We start from the raw sequence: 21,711 nt of genomic DNA on the forward strand, positions 1-21,711 counted from the left end.
AGCAATCATCCTCAATGTGTAAAAACTGGTGATCTCAAACTAGGCAATACCAGCGCTGGCCGCGCCCAAACACAGATCAAGAAAGGAATGGGTAGAAATGTGTTGACGTGACACTCGCTTTGATGGAAGCCGAGAACACCTTTGCACTTCCACGAGGAATCACTGGGACATTGGGTAAGCGGGTAGGGTTTGCAGCAGGGTTCGTTTTGGTAAATGATAAGCTGAATTGATGTTCTAACGATCATATAACGCGCAGGAGCTTGAGATTGAACCCACGGTCTTCTGCTCAGTAAGCAAAAACGTTTACAACTAGGCAAACGAGCTCTTTTTTAATCATCGAATTGCTGTTATTACAATGTAGTCATATTATCAAATAAAACGATTCACGAATCTTGGATATGGATGGCCCTGAGATTAGACTCATGATGTTCTGCTCAGTAAGCAAAAGCGACCGCTCTAAGGCCACCTAGCCCCTCGTATCACATCATACCGTTACTCGAGTTAATGTGATAATTCAAACCTGGCACCGACGACGACGACAAGTTTCGCAAAAGAAACGATAAAGAAGCGATTTGAACATACATCTCTTTAATATGAAAGGACCTGGGACCACGTTTTTCTACTCAGTAAGCAAGCCACTTAAACCGACGATTTTTCAAATTCTAAAGCAATAAGCTACGAAAAAGTACTCAGGCCTTCATTAAGTTCCACTTCCACACGACGTTCAATGTTTGGATTTGCTCTTTACGCATTGTTCAGGTTATCATAACAAGCTATAACCGACGTGACTATTGTTTAAGTCCTGATTAAAAAGCTATTCAAATGAAATTACGTTTTCGAAAGCAGTCAAACGGATCTAACCTGAGTGAAGGCAGAGAAAAACTAATAATTACGATCTTAAATATAATTCTCAACAGCGAACCGTTACTTCAATTTCTCCAATAACGAGCATCTTAAAACCACAACACTCCACAACAAAATATGATTAAGTTTTCACTTGTTATGTAATGAACAACAGAAATACGCGATAATTCATATAGTTTCAGCGGCTGATGTTTAATTTTAAATATACTAACGGTAGTGCCTACGGCGATTACGACAGCGACTACGACAGCGACTACGACGGCGAATACGACGGTGCCTACGACGAAGACAACAGCGCATTTATAACTTACCATTTGTCTAGGGTATAACACCTATGCCTGGCACCTCCACTTGAGCTTTATATTTGCTATCTGTCACTGTTTGCAAAAATATCTAATAGTAATTACCTTTGTTTTAATTCCTTCAACGAACACAAATTTTCTTGCATTTTCATCTGGTCATCTAGGAGGAGGTTTGCGTCCAGTGCTTTCCCCAGGAACCGTTCACGGCCACCAGCTACCGCCCGTCCAGTCTTGGGCGTATCCAGCGAGGCATCCTTCAGCTTGCTCACAATCTCCGACACTGGCGAGAGATCAGCAGACGAGCACTTTTGCAAGCCGTAAGTTCGCTGATTCACGGAAACTTCGGCCACCAAAACTCGCGACGGACACATTATCAGCACTTTCCCCGGCTAATTTGCCAACCGGACCATATTCAAACTCGCACACGGTGACGACACTGTCGATAGAACTACACATCCGATCACGGTGAACCGGCCTCCCGCTAAGCATTGAAAATCACAAGCACACTTACTTTTAGCTGGTTACAAAAAACACACCCTTGCAAAGAAACGGATCCACTAAACCTCACTCTCGCGAAAACAAACCCGTCGTCGTCGAACGGCAAAAATAAGCAATTTTGTGATACGGAATTTCCACTGAAAATCAACCAGAAATGCACGAATTTCACCACACCCTACTGCGAAACACGTTCAGAAACACTTTTGGTACACTTTTGGTCGAAAACACTTAATTTTTTCCAAAAACAGTTGCGAGCGAACCAACATCATCACCGACCGTGCCGAGCTCTTTCACGTACCTTTCCACCGATCACGCTTTAGTTAGTGCTACAAAGTGACAATCTCAGCAACACGTTATTTCACAGCTCTCTGCTCCAAGATTGGGGTGCAATCTATTCTGCCTTGTAAAGCGTCTGCGATGAGCAGTGCCTTCGAAGTGTCTCTCCGAGTTTAAAGAGGCCTCCGATCAACTGGTAACGACTTTCATAGCTGAGAAGATGAAACGGATCTCTCTAAGGCAGATTCCTCGGACGGAACCCAACTTTCTCGGCACCATTGTTGATATTCGCATTTCAGTCCGCAGAACAGTATTCCAGAATCGACGGCACTGTGAGCCAGGTCCCAAGCCGGTTCCGTTCTTGTGTGCCAATCCGGAGTCCAGTATGTTCCGTTCAATTCCCCTGCCTTCCTCCAACTCACAACCGTACCTTCTCTGTCAAAACTGAGTAATCAACATTTTTAACATAAAAAGATCAAATGAGTCCCAATCTCAACCCTACACCCCTACCTTCCTATAAATAAATAAGTTTGTGGACCTAGGCAATGTTATCCTATCCTGATTCCTTTTTATTTAATATTTCATAGCTTGGCCTGCAAACCACTTGTAATTTTTTTTTGCATACCCAAAACATTGAATCCTATGCCTTCGACGATTGATTACTAATTATTTAAGTTCCTTTCACAAACATTTAGCGACACAACAAAACATGCAGATATGATCACACTAACACCCTAGATCAAAAACTGCATACCATTTCATCATGGTTAAACTTTACTGCTAATTGCGCTAATGCAGGCTCTTAGCATTCCGCTATCTTATCATAAAACCTGGCTTCCATAAAACTTGAATTGACATAGTAAAACAACACTACACTTCACGAAACACAAGTTCTCAAAAAATAAAACAAATATTAATTAACTTTACTAAACATACAACTACTAGCTTACTAGACTATGGGAAAACTTATTCGCTGGTGCAAGGCTTTACTGAAACAACGTAACAATTCTCGGGGGTCTACTCTATGCTGTGTTATCAAGTTGAAACACTATAGAACCACTTTAATTCTATAGAATGCTACTGGAAGTGTTGAAGGGTTTCAAATGATGAATGATTTAACTATCTCAGATCAAAATTGTGAACCCACTAATTTCTTTGAAGTAGTTTCACATGCAATTGAAACCCCAACACTCTATATATAATTTTATAAAACCCGACTTCAACTCAATCGCGCAAAATCTAAACAAATTGACATTTAAAAAATGACATAAGAAAAACCATTAATAAAAATTCCATACCCGAACGATAACCCAAATTATAGAACTCTCAATAAGACTTTGAGAATTAAACCAACCGTCAACAAATCTCAAAGTCTCAATAACATGATTCTGGAGTAATGGCTTAAATACGTGAACACTTCCCCCTGTTAATTAGAATTAGATCAGCAGCATAAAAAACTCTATTCTTGATAAAATTTAAAATCAGAATCATAATGTACTATCCACATAGTTCATTTCAATCATTCCGGTCAGTCCCCTTATTCACAATATATATTCCAATCATACGCATCATGTCACAAACCCTTTATTTAAATTAGTAGCAGAAAATCCCAAGGCAAACAACTCCAACCTTCTTTCCTCAAGTCGCGTATACTTAAAAACTAGACTAATTCTAATGTGCTACCTTATTTCAAAATACGAACTGTCAAGGTAGAGAACATTCCTTCCAGGCCTCTAGCCATGGTTCCTGCTTGCTGAAACGACCAAGATAAACAGCTCCCGTTGCAGGCCTCAAAGCCATGGAAAACCCTACCTTGTACCCAGGCACCATGTCTCCAGGGACTGCCAAGGTAAACTACTATTTTCCAGACGCCCTCAACATTTTATTTACCTTGTTCCAGACATTATGCCTGCAAGAATCGCCAAGATAAACTTTTCTCCTTCCAGGCGCCCTCAAGCCATAGAAAACTTTTATCTTTTTCATTCATGCCTTTGACCGGCAACCCGCTACGGCCATAAAACTCCTCTTCTGACCAGCAACCCACCACGGTCACTACACTTCTCCTTCGTCCGGCAACCCGCCACGGTCTTAATACTTCTCCATTGACCGCCCAACAAACAATTTGAGTTGATTAACAGCTGAATAAGCCAATTTTTTTCGTTTCCTTCAGTTGCTTGCAAAACTGGCTCGGTTACTGTTCAACATTGGTTCCAGCCTAAACAAATCTCGTGCATGTCCCATCAACTCCAAAAAGCGATTCTACGTCGAAAAATTGATACTGATAATTAAAATAATTTCTTACTTTCCAATTTATAGATTCGACAATAACTGCTATTGAGATGTTCCATTTAATCCAGAAGAAATCCCAAGATGTGATGTGGTAATGATAGTAACGGCATGAATCGTAGTATTGTGATATGCATACCAGTTCGTCAAGGCCAATAGCAAAGCGATCGGCGTGCTTGGTGAGGATATCAAACTGGGATAATGTCTGATGATACGTCATCTGAGGACAGTACTATAGCTCGTCTTTATTTATATGTACAGACATTTTACCAAACAGGCTCTACAGCTGTTATTTTGATGATTAGTCTGGATTGCTGTTAGTTGGGTGAATTAGAACTTACTCGTATGGGAAATAAATACATTAAGATTGAACTATCGAGGTCCATTGTTTTCATTTACAGAGTCAGTAGAGAATGAGAGATTTTGACTTGTTATATTAAATAACATAATATTGTATTTTATAAATGTAATTTTTTAGTCTTGTAGCAGTACAGTGTTCTTTATATGTAAGTTACACTTATTGACCATTGAAAAGAATTAGTTTTGTGTAAATGCTTCGTATTGTCTTCTTGAAAGGAATAATGGATTTTGTATAATTATTCATTCGAATTTTAAGATATAAGTCGATGATAAGTTTGATCAAGCCAATACGATGGTCTTTGCATGTTTCAACTAAGTTATCAAACAACCCAGAATGATTATTATTAATCCTTGATAGAGTGCAATTGATTAACGGTGAAAAATATTTGCCAACATCTAGATTGGACTTCGAGTCAACTAAGATTCTAAATTCCAAATCTGCAATTTTACAAACTGTCGAAATGTCTTCGTTACACAATTCAGCTCTTGTTCCATGGGTTATTGTTTGAATGCACATTTGACAACTTGTCTTTTTCAAAACTTCTCTTTGAACTTGATTTGCTTTTTGTTGAACTGTTGAGGCTATAAATTTATCATCAAAAGCATTTTGCACTTTTGGTTTATCTTCAAGTATCTGGCTTTGCAACGTTTGTTTGTGGTCTGAAGATTCTTTACTTTGGACAATTATATCAGAATTTGTTGTCTTTGCTTTACGTGCCGTAAGCAATATTATCTCCTTAAAGTCATGGCAATTGGTTGTGTCAGACGGGCTGACGTTGTTGTGAGTCAAAAGCCGTTTATATGTAGCAATGAATTGACTCACAGCTGGATTATTGTTACAGCCACATTTAGCGCGGATTGCCCCAAAAAATGTTTCCACGTGATCTTGTGTAAATCTGTAGGTTGGAATATTGTTGAAAGTTTTCTTTTCGTGTACATATTCGAGAAAAATTAGGCGAAAACTATTCACACCCACGAGAAAACCTAGAAATCCCGTTCTCCATCTACTGCACAGAATGTCCTCACCGGAAGCCAGCTTTATGTTGTGAATGTAATTTTCGAAATATTCTAACATTTCTTTAAAACTGTCAAAATTATTCTCACTCAATGGCTGCTTGAATCCTTGATCACACATATCTTTACTGTTCATAAAATCAAAAAGACTATTGAACACAGAAATGAACTCTACAGTAAGTAGAACACCGGAAAAAGCTGGATTGGTGGCCTGCAATGATACCAAGACATCAGTTACAGATTTACTTCAAGTCTGTACTGCTAGGGAGACCTTCATCTTCTGATTTGTAAAATAGACATGTTTGTTTGTAAGTTTTGGAGCTATCGATACACCTTTCAAGCTTTGCAATGTATTGAGTTTTTCAATGTAACTCCAATCTGCGAATCCATGCGTTGTGTGCAAAGACTTCTGCGCTGCGAAATGATTTCGTGCAAGCTTCATCATATGGCACCCACCAAGTATTATGTACCTACACATTATGTCCTCTCGATGGATGCTTAAAATTATGTCGTTTTTGTTTTTGCGGTGTAGCACCGGTGTAGTGTAAGCAGGGATAAGCGCGAGTCTTTGACAGCTCAACATCATTTGTTTGTAAACAAAGGTGCATCCTATATCTACACCTTAAATTATTTCGGTGTACGGCAGTGTAGCACCGGTGTAGCTACACCGCAAAAACGAAAACGACATTAGTGACGAAAGGTTGGTCGTCAATGCGTAGGTGGCAACCAAAACGCTCAGCTATTGAAATATTTACCCTAGTGCCATCGAACGTAAAACCGATAACGTTAACATTTGCCTCTTCTAAAGCATTGAGGACATCCGATAAAATAACCTTTTTATCTGCTGCGTTGAGTCCGTCTGAAAAAAAGTACGCCACAGGTATTTTAAAGTTTTCGTCGATGCCCATTACAACGAATACAAGGGCTTCCGTGGCGGGAGTCACGACGTTATCCGCTTCCTTATCAGGTAGCATACCGCCGTAAGCTACCCCACCATCGATTTTTCGAGTCGATGTGTTGAATTGTACGTTTTGACGGATGGCCATTTCATCCATGCATAACGCAACAAAAAGTTGTTGGCCGTTTACAGCGCGTTCCCCCGCCTTCGTTTCTAAAACTGCCAAAGCCTCGTCTGTAATGTCAGGGCTTGCACCCACGCGTCTGTACCATCGTACCACAGTATTCTCGTGTGGAAGCTTTTTGTTAAACTGCTCTCGTACAAACCGGTAAGCTTTTGGGGAGTAATACAATAGTGTGGTAGCGAAGGATCGTAGAGCTGTACTGTACGGTTGTCCGTGAGAACCATAAATTAGTTGTTTTTGAAGCTCAGAGTCTACACTGTAAGTCTGGAGATAATAAAAAGAAAACATTGTTAAGTTCGTTAATCTTATTCGGGCACTGCGAGCTGCTTGATTAAACTCACAAGCAATAACTGCCCTTTGCCAGATATCAGTCCTCTGACCTTCAACTCTTTCATCACAGATTCTAGCGACTTGTATTTCCTCTTGAGTTGCAGGTTTCGCTGTTTCAACTTTTTAATGCGAAACCGAACTTTTTGTCAGTGCGAACCTCAACCTGAGCTGGGTTTTAAAAACAAACGATCAAACTGACGTTTGTCAGAAAACAAGCAGACCCAATCTTGATACCCGATCCAGGTTGGAAATGAATAATAAACAAATTCGCGATTAGACTCATCATAGGACAAATCGTCAACGTTCTTAATGTCACCTGCATAACGAAACCTGGAAATATAAGTATGCAGTAATTAATACAAATTATACCATCTTGCCAGGTTTCACCATTGATGCGATTTGGTTTCGATCGTCTACTTTGGAGGTGGGAGCCCGATCCAATACCCCATTGCTCGCCGTTCTTTTCCACTCCATTTCATTGAATTTGTTGGTATCGACCGAAGGTTGCTTTAAAGTGATTGGAAGCCAATAGTGATCCACAGATAACATCTGACGTGTTGAAGATTGGAAAACATTCCGCGACTGCTCTGAAAGCAAATTTCTTTTCGAAGCGTCCAGATTACTCGAGCTTGAAATATCCACGTTTTTCCGGGCTATCGTCTGAGACATAACGTTTTCCTTATCGAAGCTTCCCTAGTTTAAATTTGGGACAGCACTACATTTCAGTCTTCTCTTTCCTCCAACCAAATAAAAATCTTTTTCCTGGAAATGGTTCGAACATATCCGTGGCTGTGTTATCAAATCTTCACCGTTTGTGAAGACTTCTGGTAAAAAGGGTAAAATTGATGATAATGCCTGCTGCCATCGAAGTCTTTGAACCGGATTCCGTGGATACCTGTGAATATTATCATCGTACTGTTAGTAAAAATGTGCATTAAATAGCATTATGTTGCATTTACCGGTGATGTGAAATACGATTTCCTGCAGAATCCAGGGCAGAACCATAGAAGCACGATGGAATTGAACAGTGCATTAGATCGAATCGAATCGGACAAACTTTTCGTTTCTGAAAGAGTTTGTGATGCAACAGCAGCAACAGCAGAATATGTAAAAGATTTTTATATATTTCAAAAGTCCACAAAAATCGCGAAATTCAGAAAGTCTCCTTCTTGTTTCCTACAATTTGTAAACAAAACGGATGTCACTGACGTAGCATGAAAATGATTTGATCAATACGGAGGTATGGCAGAATAAATCAGCTTACTCTTTCACACTTGCATCGTACCCATCAATAAGGCATGGTGACATCACGATACGCACTTATGAGAGTGCAAAGTGCTAGAAAGAGTAGGCTGTTCCAGTTATCCTAACCCCTATATTCATAACATTTATACTGACATCCATGTGAGCTACGACGAAATTCTTGTTTGTTGCCCCCGTGGTTCAAATACATAAAGCGAAGTGTTTTGGTGAGAAAATGCAGTGAAATTACCGTTCCAATTTTGGTTGCCGAAAACAGCCAATGGGTGCCGAAGCCAACATTTACCTAGTAAAATATCGAAGTCCTCATCAATCTTTCTTTCATCAAATCAAGGTAACATATTTTACTGCATCACAAACCTCTGATTACCAGAACACCCATCGAGGAATTTCAATAATTTAAACAACAACAAAAACAGCCACGCAACTATCAGAATAACTGTGAGGGAGAATCGTTGCATGTAGAAATATTAAACTATGCAATTAAATAACTCCTTCTTCTTCTTTCCTTTATTTAACGTCGGTCTCTGTTCCGCAATCTAGTGCCAATCACCGACGGACATCGATTGCCATCCATTGACGGCAATCGAATGTGCAGGAAGGCAGCTTCCACACCTGCGTAGGATATCGCACCCATTCAAACACATATGGGCCGGGACCAACGGCTTTACTAGTAAAGCCGTTGGTCCCGGCCCATATGTGTTTGAATGGGTGCGATATCTTACGCAGGTGTGGAAGCTGCTTTTCTGCACATTAGATCCATGAGCTGCAGGCAAGGAAAAAAGCACACCAAAAGAAGTAAACAAGTGTCGATAGTTTGATTCAGTGCTGCAAAATATCGATCATACACGGTAATATTGACAATACAGCTTTCGTCAATCACTTGAGCTAAACATCATCTTGTCAGTGATAATATAGTCATATTAAATTGTTGTTTTTTCCTAAATTTGTAGCTAAATTAAATTAATTAAACAAAATACTTCCATGGAGCCGTCAAAATTAACTAACATCTACTTTTATAACTACCTAGATAACAACATATTTCACTAATTTCCCTCTCATTGATGAAAAAAATTAATGAGCTATTGACGAAGGTGCGAGCATCAGTTCTTCCAGTGACAATGTCAAAATAATTCTGTTAATATCTCTTGTAAACGTGTAATGTCCATTCTCAGCCTCAGTGACTGTAATCGGCTGAAAAACAACTGCTGCTACTACAGCTGAGAGCAAACCGACGAATATAAGCAAAGGAACATTGAATACAATTTTCCGTTCGGTGAAATGTAGCACTTCAAGTAACCAAATCCAGAACCGTCATTGAATAGTTAGTAAGATAATCTTTATTCAAGAGTCTTTTAGCATAGGGCTGGTTCGCCTCTGGCGTTATTTAATATACTTACATATGGGATCTTTAGAAACGCATAAGATAAAATCAGAACGATTTGACAAACGGCATTCGAAAAAAACGACCCATTTATCGAAATGGTATTCTACCAAAAAACCAGACAACGGTAAATGCGGTGTAATCTCACTAAACTTAGACTGCATTTTTGTCATATTCCTTCTATTGATAAGTCATGGGAAAAGTCACAGCCGGTCATCCACAACCCTTGAGAAGGCTACCCTCTATCTCCCGCCAGGTGAAATGCAATTGATATGGATGCCCATTTCTGTGCCAGTATACCGACCAAGAAGAGGTACGCAAACAAATTGAACAATTTTAGAAACAAATTGTATGTTTTTTAGTGCAATTATCTGGCTTGTGGGTAATTGTTGTGTATCATTTCTGGCTGGCCCCTGCAACGCAAGTCAGCCAATAAATTGAACTCAAACCAGGTGTATACAGTCGAAGACCGGGTAGAGAGGGAATTTCCAACCTCTCCTCGAAAAATGAAGCATGATACAAAATTGCAACTGCCATCATTTGCCATCCGTAAGGTATAGCTCCAAATCGTCAGTCTTACTGCGGTTTGTTGGTTGGCTTTGGCTCACTCGTTGCCGTCAGAACGAAGCTTTAGATTGGTTCGGATGCCTGCCGGTGTCGTCGAATGCAAATTGAAAAGCTAGATAAATTTTGTGCAATTGTCTCATTATCTACTTTTAGCGACGGAAATTGCTCGTAACGACATCTTCCCTCGTGGGGCGTAGCGGAAAAATAGATATCACAGTTTTTCTACGGTACAACGATCAAATGGTTGCACATGTGCTTTTGGGAATACATAATTTTTTTTTTTTCCATGTAAATGTAGAAACAAATCTTAAATTGATTCAAATTGATGCACGATTCTATGAACTCATCTAGACATGGCAATCGATTCGTCAATTTTACATGCAACATTTATGATCATCGTAAAGGCACATATTTATTCCGGACAAAGTCTGCTTTTCTACTGTCTTCCATCAATGTGTACATATGCGTGTATAATTTGTTGTTGTTTTAGTTGAGTGTTTTATTCAAATAATAGGCAGTTATTAAGGCCTCCGGGGACTTTCCCAGGTCTTATCGAGCAGAACACGTCCATCATCGTTTTGCCACTGCCGGCCGCCGCCGTCACTCGGTTGGTTTTATTTATTTACAACCTAACATGGGATATGTTACTGTTGCACCGAAGGATGGCACGGGATAGGGCCAGAAAGCACGCACATTTTTTCGCAAGCCAATAACAGGGGAGAGAAAACCTTCCACTGTTCTGTAAATAAAACAATGAAACCAAATGTGTGGTAGCCTCGAGGGAGGAAAGTAAAGTGCGGAGAAGTTTAGCTTTTTAACGGCTGACATATTGATGGGGGGAACGACTTGAGCAAATAGAGAATCCATATTCATGCGAATCCAAACAGCATATTTATGTAGGGAACTGCTCTTTTATGCTATGTTTTTCATAGGTCAATAGTGACATAAGCAAAACTCGACTATTACGAGGGTAATGTGACTTTACCATTCTGGTTCAGTCTCTCTGACCAGATATGAAGAATGCCTAAGTAAAATGCCTAAGAACAGCTGGTTAACACGAAATGTTGTCGAAGAAAAAGAGGCTGCCGACAACAGTCACACTTACTTGAGAAGTTTGGAGCTTAGTAAAAACGTTTTCAAACAGTTTTGGACAACTCTGTTGATTGGAGATTCAAGTTGAAGATGAAGAAGCAAGTAGCAAATAGGGGAAATGACGGCTTCGGCATGACAGACTATTTTCGGCAACACAAATTGAAACACTATTTTCACTGGATTTTCTTACGAAAACGCTTCGCTGAATGCATGCAAACGATTCTTTATGCTTTCAGCTTCAATTTGACTATATTTTTACCACTTAAAAAAGGAAACTAGCAAGGTTTTATTGAAATGCAACACACGCACTACAAATTGTAGCTGATTTCGAGTTGCCGATAATAGAACAGCAGATTTACACGCAGTTCAAATGCAACGGTTGCCGAAGAAAAACTGGTTGCCGACAATACTCGCTCTCACTAGAGAAGATTGGAGCTTTGTAAAAGCGTTTCAAATCAGTTTTTGACAATTCTTTCGACTGAAATTGTTAGAGCAGCTGGCAGCAAAAGATTGTAAACAAACCAATACTGCATATGTGTGCGTTCCTTAGAGAAAAAGGTTATAGAAAGAAGGTCGCTGCTTAGGTTGCCGAGAATACGTAAATTCCCCTATGTGTAAACAATAAAACACGTCATACACGTACGCACGTGGTTTATGATTCTATGTGTTCCTAGCAATCCTGAACTCATGTCTTACTATTTCCTTAACCATTTTTGTGATTTATTTATAATTATATAGCTAAGTTTAATAAATTCATCACCTTGATTATAAAAACAGCAAAACTGTAGTAAACTTAGAAGAAACATGTATGTAACATTTCCTTCTTTGAACGCTTTCTATTTTTTTTCAACAAATTGCATCAAACTTTGATTTTATTAGGTTTCGTAGGAGGAAAAACATGACCGCGTAAATTTGGAATCAAGTGTTTACATTTTGAAGTCTAGAGAGAAGCAGCAAAATTTGAAACAAGAGTCAGAAGTACCATTTGAAAAATATTTAGTGTTTTGAGCGGACTTTGCATCGTTCCATTCGCAAGAATTTTGTAAGCAGATACCTACAATACCCAAAATTTCCCTATGTTTCTCAATTGCCGCCAAATGAAAATTTCCTGAAAAATCCCAACACAAATAACTACTCCAATTACTTTTAACAAAAAACATGGTAAGGTTGATCCTTGTTGATTGAAAAGGCAAAAGAGGAGCTACTCACAATCATAACCAACTTTTTTTCGACCACCCAGGGTGGGACTCTTTGCTAGCCTTATCAAAGTTAAGCACTATTTACTAACGAAAATAATCGTTAATATGCATCAACTAGATATTTCGTGATGTAATCATAAGTTGACTCACTAAAAGCACAGCTAACAATATTTCAACATACCACGGATAAAATGATAGTTTTACACACTAGCGTGCACAGAAATCTTGTTAAGGAGGGGCAATTTTTTTTCTATGATGTATTTAATCTGGGGATGGGGAGTACTTCAAAGTGCGTGGTGTATGGTGCTGTCCTTCCACCACCGTTTCCCTACTGTTCAATTTAGCTAATTTTATTTATTTTTTGCTCCGGTGGTGGTTCATCTTCTGCAATGCAAACTGCTTTCAGACAGCCAATTGAATTGGCAATTTAGTCCCATCGACAATGTGGATGATGATCGGTTCGTCAAATGGTTGCAATAGTAGGGCTTTAACCGAAATGATACATTTGCTGCAATGAAATATCCCAAGAAATAATTTGTAATCCCAACAGTTCTACTTTCATTTACCATAGAGCCGATTGGGACCAATATCGAACATTTATGGAATATAACTTCGATCCAAACATTCCTTTGCAAACCAAAGATGAAATTAATTATGCTCTTGAATCTCTGACTACTTCTATAGTTGAAGCAAGAGCTGCCTCAGTACCAAAATGTGAGGTTAAATTCGATTAAATTATAATAGACGACGATCTTCAGCTCTTGATCCGTCTTAAAAATGTCCATAGGAGACAATATAAAAAAACACGCGATCCTGCCATGAAGATTATCTGGCGGGATTTGCAAAAACAAATTTAAAAGCGATTCTCTGACCTGAGGAACAAAACTTTTGAAAATAATGTTTCTAAATTAGACCCGAGTTCCAAACCCTTTTGGAAACTCACAAAAATTTTGAAAAAACCTCAAAAGCCTATTCCAGCGCTTAAAGACGGTGGTAAAATTTTGATCACAAATTTGGAAAAAGCTCAGAAACTTGCTAAGCAATTCGAGAATTCCCATAATTTCAGTTTGGGTCTTACTAGTCCAATTGAGAATCAGGTTGCTCGGGATTATCTGAATATTTTCTCTAGGGAAAATATTTTTAATGATTCCTGGGGGACTGATTTGGACGAAGTAAGCTAGAATGATGAGAAATTATCTAGATGAGCTAAAAATTATCCTCAGAATTCGCTTGAAATATTGCTTAAAATCCCTTTGGAATTTCACTTAAAATTTGATTTTCTCGGTATTCTTTTCGAAATTATCTTGGAACTATCTGCAGGATACACTAGAAATTATCCTCAGAATTTTATTTGAATTCTCTCCAGAAATATTTTGGAACTGCCCTAAAAACTCAATATCCTTGAGGTTCTTATCGGAATATTTTTGAACTTTTTTTCTCAGAACACCTTGGAACTGGAATTCCCCTAAAGTTTCAGAAGAATTTCCTCTGATTCTCCAGAAATTCTTCCCAGAATGAGCTTGAAATTATCATTGGGATTCCTTTTAAATTTTCCTCAACATCCCTTTGGAATTTCATTCAAAATTTAATTCTCTCGGTATTCTTTTCGAAATTATCTTGTAACTATCTGCAGGATTCACTAAAAACTATTCGCAGAATTTTCATCAAATCATCCCCAGACATCTTTTCTTTTGGAACTGTCCTCAGAATTCAATACCCTTGAGGTTCTTCTCGGAAGTCAAGTTTAAGTTGTCCGTCCATTCATCAAAACGTTATAGTTTTTCTATCCGAAATTTTCAATAAAGCTTGCCCCTCCATTCACCAGAAATGTGCAATTTTAACATCAGGAATTTTCAATTCAGCTTGCCCCTCTATGCAGCAGACTGTTGCAAATCTTACACCAGAAATTTTTAATATAAACTTGCCCCCAGGTAATTTTACACCAGAAAATTTCAATTGACCAGAACGCTGCCAATTTTCCACCGTCAATGTTCAATAAAAATTGCTTCTCCAATCTTCTGATTGGTGCAGATTTCCTTTTTCCACCAGACATTTCAATAAAGATTGCTTCTCCTATCATCAGAAAGTTGCAGGTTTTTCACCAAATAATGCTTGCCCCTATTTTTAGATTTTTCATCATAAATTTTCATTGAAGCAGCTTCCCTCCAATCATCAGAATGATGCATATTTTACGCCGGAAATTATTATTAAAATTAATTTCACTATTCAACAGAGGGATGCAAATTTAAGACCAAAAAATTTCCGAAAAGCTTGCTGTTCACCAGAACGGTGGAGATTTTCTACCAGAAATTTTCAATATAGCTTAATTTCAAAAAAAGGTTGTGCCTTCATTTACCAGACCAGTGCGAGTTTTCCACCAGAAATTTTCTGCTCATTTCTTTTATCAGAGCGATGCAAATTTTGCACCAGAAATTTTCAATAATGCATGCTCCTCCATTCACCAGAACGGTGCACCAAAAATTGTCAGTGAAGTTTGTTTCACCATGCACTTTCAGGCTTTGCCTCTTCATGCACCAGAATGGTGCAAGTTTTCCACCATAAATTTTCAATGAAGCTTGCATTCATCAGAACTATGCAAATTATGCACCAGAAAAATGAATAAACCTTGCTTCTACATTCACCACAGTATTGCGAACTTTCCACAAGAAATTTTCAGTTAAATGTGCACCTCCAAATTTTTAGCGTGATTCAATTTTTCCACCAGAACTATTTATTTTGATTAGTCCCTCAATGCACCACCTTGATGATATTTTTACACCAGAAATATTCAACAAAACTTTTTCTTCGATTTACCACCATGAAGGTGAGTTTTCTCAACCTTAAATTTACCCTCTTCTTTCAACTCTCCATGAACCACCGTGAAAAAAAAAATTACACCAGAATTTTTTTGTATGCACCTTGTGGTGCAATTTTTTGACCAAAAAATATCATTGAAGTTTGTCCCTTCATGCACCTTTGTGGTGCAATTTTCAGGTACCATCTCAAAGGATTTGAGGCAATAAATGGTTTTCAGTGCTCTTATATTATGAAGTGAAGTTATTTTACCTTCAAATCAAGTTATCAAGAAATCAAATTATTTTATATGATAATTTTGTAAATGTGGAAATAGAAATCTTATTTATAAAAGGTGGGGCAATTGCCCCACCTTGCCCCACCCTCTGCACGCAAGTGGTTTTACACCTATTCAACGTAATCCTCAAATCTTCGAATTGTTTGCATTAAATTATATTCAATTCACATAATTTCCGTCATGAATCCAATGCAAACCAATAAGACGAAGAAATAATGTATCTGTAAATAGGCAATATTACTGACTAACAACGCTCTTGATTGGCTTCTGACTGACTTGAAAATACTAGCTAAAAATCCTTTGAAAAGCCCCCTCTTGAGCTAGTCGAAAAAAGAATGCCCACACGTCAAACTCCGTCAAGCATTTAAAGGGAAACTCACCGGCCCAAAAATAAAAAAATATTTTCGGAACGTTTTTATTTTTCTAAAAATATTGGAAAAAATTATCAAAAATCCAAGAAAATCAGTTTCTTCCTTAGATTTTTGTCAAAAATTACATGCAAAAAAATTTTCTATCCCATCATGAAAAAAAATTGGACTCTCAGAAAAACCGAAAAGTTTATGTTTTGTGGTTTTTTGAATCCAACTTTATGCCATAATGACTCATAAAACATGTTTTTGCACGTGATTTTTTTAGATTTTTGATACTTTTTTTCAATATTTTTAGAAAAATCAAAACGTAATTTTTTTTTCGGAGCGGTCTGCTTCCCCTTAAACAGCGGATGAACTGATGAACACCATCTCATCACGCTAACTTCTGCTTTTTTTTTTTTTTCCTCTGTTCGGGACATAAAACCACTGCGACCAGTAATTTGATCTATTGTAGTATATCCCGTGTCCTTAGTTTAGTGCATGTCGTATTACTCCATCACTATTGAGAAATGATGAAGTATTCGGTTTTGATACAGTTGTCATTCTTGCCTTTATCGCAAGGAATCGATTCTAATTGAAAGGTCCCGCTATTTATACCCTTCGGAGTGTTGAAACACCCTCCAAAGGCGCGCCCCTTTGTCAGTCAAAATTGGATTCCTTAGCAAAAAAAACAAGACATGACACCGATAATGACCATGCATCAGAACCCTAGTCTTAACCACTTCAAACTAGGAAACAACGAATAGAAGATTAGGAATCACATAGGTGAAGACTAACTAACTCATTTTTTCAAGATCATCCTCGGTCCACGCAACCCGAGGACTTATCACTATCAACAAGGCATAAAAAGTTAGAAGGACTAAGATGTGTTCCTTTGATTACTGTAAAATCCTGTTCCCCTAGTTTGAAGTAGTCAAGACTAGGAATCGGTGGTAGATCTTACATCCCGTAACGTACCACGAAAAGGTGATCTACCCACGTTACGGGGCTAACAGCTTCTGCTTACTCACCAGGTGAGTCGATCGTACTCACTTTCGTCCGATATATCGAGTTGTCAAAAATTGAGTAAACGAGAAATGTCAAACTGAGTAAAAACCACTCAGTCAGCAAAATCCTGGACTTGGAAAAAATGCCAGTCATGTCGGAGGAATCCTCATAGAAAATGTTACTCAAAACCGGCTGTAATGCCTTCAGGTAAGTACGAATTGCTTTAGGGAAACGGTGTTGAACCATTTTCTGTACCGGTAGAATGAATCCGGAGCAGGCAATTTCTATTTCCCTCCCGCAACTGAAAATACCGGCGAGTGGATTAAGCTCAGTCTACGCGAGAACGTCGTCAAAAGTGAGTCAACATAATGCTATTCAATTTTGAGTAGCCCTACTTGTCTCTGAGATGAGTACATTTGACTCAATTTTGAGTTGACCAGAATAAGCGTGACTACGCATTACCGTGGCTATTGACAATTCAAGTCTTCGGTCACATTGTAACTCTTCACTCCTATGGTAAAATCCCATAAGCAAACATCAGTATGTGCGTGAAACTTGGTGAACATTTCCTTACCCTTTCACTCCTATGAAAATCCCATATGATTCTGTCAATCTTTGCGTGAATAAACGGCGGCTTGCTGGAGGAATGGAGAGATAAGACAAAGTCCGCTAGATTTCATGCACAGATTGTCAGATGCTTATGGCATTTTACCAGGAGTAAAGAGTTGCAGAGTCGCCGTCAACGCCAATGCTTACTTTCGTAAGGGCCAATGCTGCAAACGTAAACAATGATTTTGTGTGAATTTCTCGAAAATGAAAACTCCTTCAAGAAAACCAACACCATGATCAACAATCAATTCGAAACTAACGATTTTAAATTGGCTCACTACTTGACTAGCCTATTGGTCCCAAGCAAACGATTAACGTATCCCATTCTAGTCGAAATTCTAGTACTACACTATGTTTGTTTTGATTCTCTATGAAAGTTTAACGATTAAAATGAGGGGTTAGTGGATTTTCCTATGTTTCGAGGGGTGAATCAATTAGCTTGGGACCGAAGATAGTACCAGAGCTGGTCGTAGAGTTACCTCTATGCCATGATTGTGTAGAGAAAGAGTCCTCCTATCCGATAAAATTAGTGGCTTACATGGATTGACTTTGACCTACGAGACATTTACGAAAAAGCCATTATTTATGTTTTCGACATTGGTCTTTATGAAGGCTCAGTGACGATATCACGAAAATTTTATTTTGACAGATCGATGTCCAACTATGCCAGTTATACCATAGAGGTAACTCTAATAGTACGTTCAGACTACAGAGTTATAACATAGAGGTAACTCTAAGACTAGAAGGTCCCGAAATAACGTGCTCAACTTTTTGGCTCAGCTCTGGTACTCTCTTCGGTCCCAAGCTAATGGATTCACCCCTCGAAACATAGGAAAAACGAATAACCCCTCATTTCATCTGTCAAACTTTCATAGCGAATCAAAACAAACATTGCGTAGTACTAGAATTTCGACTAGAATGGGATACGTTAATCGTTTGCTTGGGACCAATAGGCTAGTCAAGTAGTGAGCCAATTTAAAATCGTTAGTTTCGTATTGATTGTTGGTTATAACATGTTATAGCGCTATCTTGATGGTGGTTTCTGTGTTGCAATTATTTGACAACCGTTAAAACATGTTATAACTCTCCAGTCTGGACAGCGTTTAAGACTAGAAGGTCCCGAAATACGTGCTCAACTTTTTGGCTCAGCTCTGGTACTCTCTTTGGTCCCAAGCTAATCGATCCACCCCTCGAAACATAGGAAAATCCACTAACCCCTCATTTTATCTGTGAAACATCATAGCGAATCAAAACAAACATTATGTAGTTGTAGAATTTCGACTAGAATGGGGTACGTTAATCGTTTGCTTGGGACCAATAGGCTAGTCAAGTAGTGAGCCAATTTAAAATCGTTAGTTTCGTATTGATTGTTGGTTATACCACTGAGGTAAAACAAAAAAGGGGTCAGATTTGAGTAAGCTTTTTGCATGAAGTTCCACATTTGTTATGTGACGTACGTGACGCTGAGAAAATTCTAAGAGAAGCTGCTGAGATTGATGAGCATTTCCCAACTTGATGGGTTGCAATTAACTCAGTTTAAAATATTCCATGTTGAGAATCCATTTCGACTGGACCTCAGTCTGAGCCAGTGCTGCAAAATTTCAACCGTTCACGACACGATATTAAGGTTGTGAAAAAAAGAGTCGGTGTATAATGAGTCACGCCAAGACCGAAGCCAAGTCTACCTATTGAACTGTCTAACCGGCTACCTATCGTGCAAAGTACACAAACAAAACCATGCTATGAAAGGTCCACGAAAGGTATTGCAATAAAATATAAGATATAATCGAAGAAATGATCATAAACACGTAGTGAGCATCAAATTGTCATGGGATAAGTTTGGTAATGCTCAATAATGAAAATTTATACTAGTTTTTATTAAGATAATTTGACAAAATCACTGATATAATGATTTACTACAGCCGCTATTTCTTTTTCTCGCTAGAAGTCATATGAAGTTGATGTAGAAGTCGTCTGTTGCCAAGTGAAAAGAAATTGAACCTTTCGAAAACCGTGATGCGAGATCAATTGTTTTTCTCTTGGCTTGACTCATTATACACCGACTCTAGCATTTGATAGTCAAGTGCTGCCATCTGTGTGTCACAATTCTGTGTTCATTTTCTAATCAAATGATTTGAAAGATTGCCGCAAAAGCTCAATGCAGATGTCGCCACTGCATGGAGATGATAATGTTGACAGACTGCATATAAAATTCGTGAAAATTAGCATTAAATCATAATTTTCATCAAGCCTGCGTGAAATCCTTCCAATATATCATTTGAATTGAAGAAGAAAACGTTTTTACGATCAGACTGATGTGCATATTTGACTTTTCCAGGTGAACTTTCATAAGTTATATTCATTTCATTTCACGGCTCCATCAATGCTGCATCGTAAATATGATGGTAAACAGAAGTAAATTGCTCAATTACTCAAAATAAAGATGATTTGTCATATTGTTATCACTTTGAAGACCATCTAGCACCATTTTATAGCATGGTGCGTGTTGAGTAAATCAAGTTTCGGTGCGTTTTCCGTCGAAAATTGTGAGTATCAATATGATTGCTTAAAAAAGGCCAAAATGAAAATTTATTGAACATTGGCGTCCTATACAACCAATTCTCCATTACCACCAGCATGATACAACCTTTCCTAAGTAAATTAACTTAATTTCCACTTTCATCTTAGTGGAAATCGCACATATTCACCATTTTCCGAAAAATGCAGCTGCGCAGGAGGTAACCTCTCGCTGTGGGTGCAAACTTGTTATGCATTATTTTCCATGAAAACCTCTCCGATCCATACCGAAATAATAACAATTAGTTTTCAAACACGTTTTCTTACACGATTCAAGCCAAAGTTTCCACGAGAAATTATTAGTTTTTCTTTATGGACCGATTTGCCCCAAAAATCGTCTTTTTTACTTGGAAAATTTGGAAACTATCCTCCTTCTAGTAGTTCTCACTTCGAAATGTAGGAGGCGAAAGCTTGGAAAAGTTTCACTGCAAACGCCAATTGGGTCTACTCCAGTATGTCGTACACTGTAAATCCAAACTAGGTAATAAACATAATTCTCGAGTTGAACAGTGGGGGGCTTGTCAAAAAAATGAACAGGAAAATTGTAGGCTCCCTAATATTCTAGAACTTTCTAGTTACTTCGGTCGGACTGATTCGATCTTTCTGGCTCAAGACTTCAAGGAAGTTAGAAGTGCGCGATGCGTTATTACAATCGAGGTTGTCCGTTGTGTAAAAAGTGTGTGGTTCTCTTTGTAAATTTTTATTTTTTTCTATTTTAGATTAGTTATTAACTAGTGGTATAAAAAGTCGAATGTTTGAAAAGTCCTAAAAGTTAGTATTACCTGCCTAGGGGTGCTGTGCCGGAGAAAGGGACCGTTGTCCATCTCCAATACGAGAAATTACCGGAGTGCAAATTGGAAAAAGATAACCTTTTATCGATATTATGGATGGTCTTTGAAATGTACCCTAAATTCGGTGACGTGAGACTAATCTCAACTTGAACAGGCCAAGTGAGGCCTTTTTTCGTCGGTCTAGCTAGAACTCGGAACACACAGCTCGTTACTCGACGATCAAATACCACATGGACATTGTTGTCCTCCGGAAAATACATCCCTGAGCCAGGAATCGTCCCTGCGGGTGCTCCATTAGAGGCCACGGCAGATGAGGGATTTTTTCGAGCGGTAAGGTCCACCACATCTCTCCCAGTACGCCATTTTAGTAGCAGAACGACGGCTAGGACCGACCATTGTTTCGGCCACTCTGGGAGCTACACGTCGCCAGAACAAGGGCTGGGACCATCCATTGTGTCAGCCATTTTGGAAAGCCTTGCGTCCCCTGGATAAGGCCATTGTTTCGGCCAGTTTGGCTGGAAGTTATGATGGCCATTGAAATATGCCATCACCTGAGGCCTCCCGGTTCACCGGATCGACGGTCAGGTGGCCATTGAAGAGTAGTGGATTCACCACCACCCAGCATTACCAACAACCACCAGCACCGTTGTTCAGTAGTACCTGCGTCCGTAAGTCACCACCACCACCACCACAGCACCCTCCTGAAAAACCGTAAGCCGCGCTGGTTATATTTTTTTTAAACCGATATACATGCAAAGTTAGGACAGAAGA

The sequence above is a fragment of the Ochlerotatus camptorhynchus genome, unplaced genomic scaffold (genome assembly GCF_037179485.1).
Source record: "Ochlerotatus camptorhynchus isolate MF236.1 unplaced genomic scaffold, CSIRO-AGI_Acam_v1.1 ptg000011l, whole genome shotgun sequence".
NCBI classification, from domain to species: Eukaryota; Metazoa; Arthropoda; class Insecta; order Diptera; family Culicidae; genus Ochlerotatus; species Ochlerotatus camptorhynchus.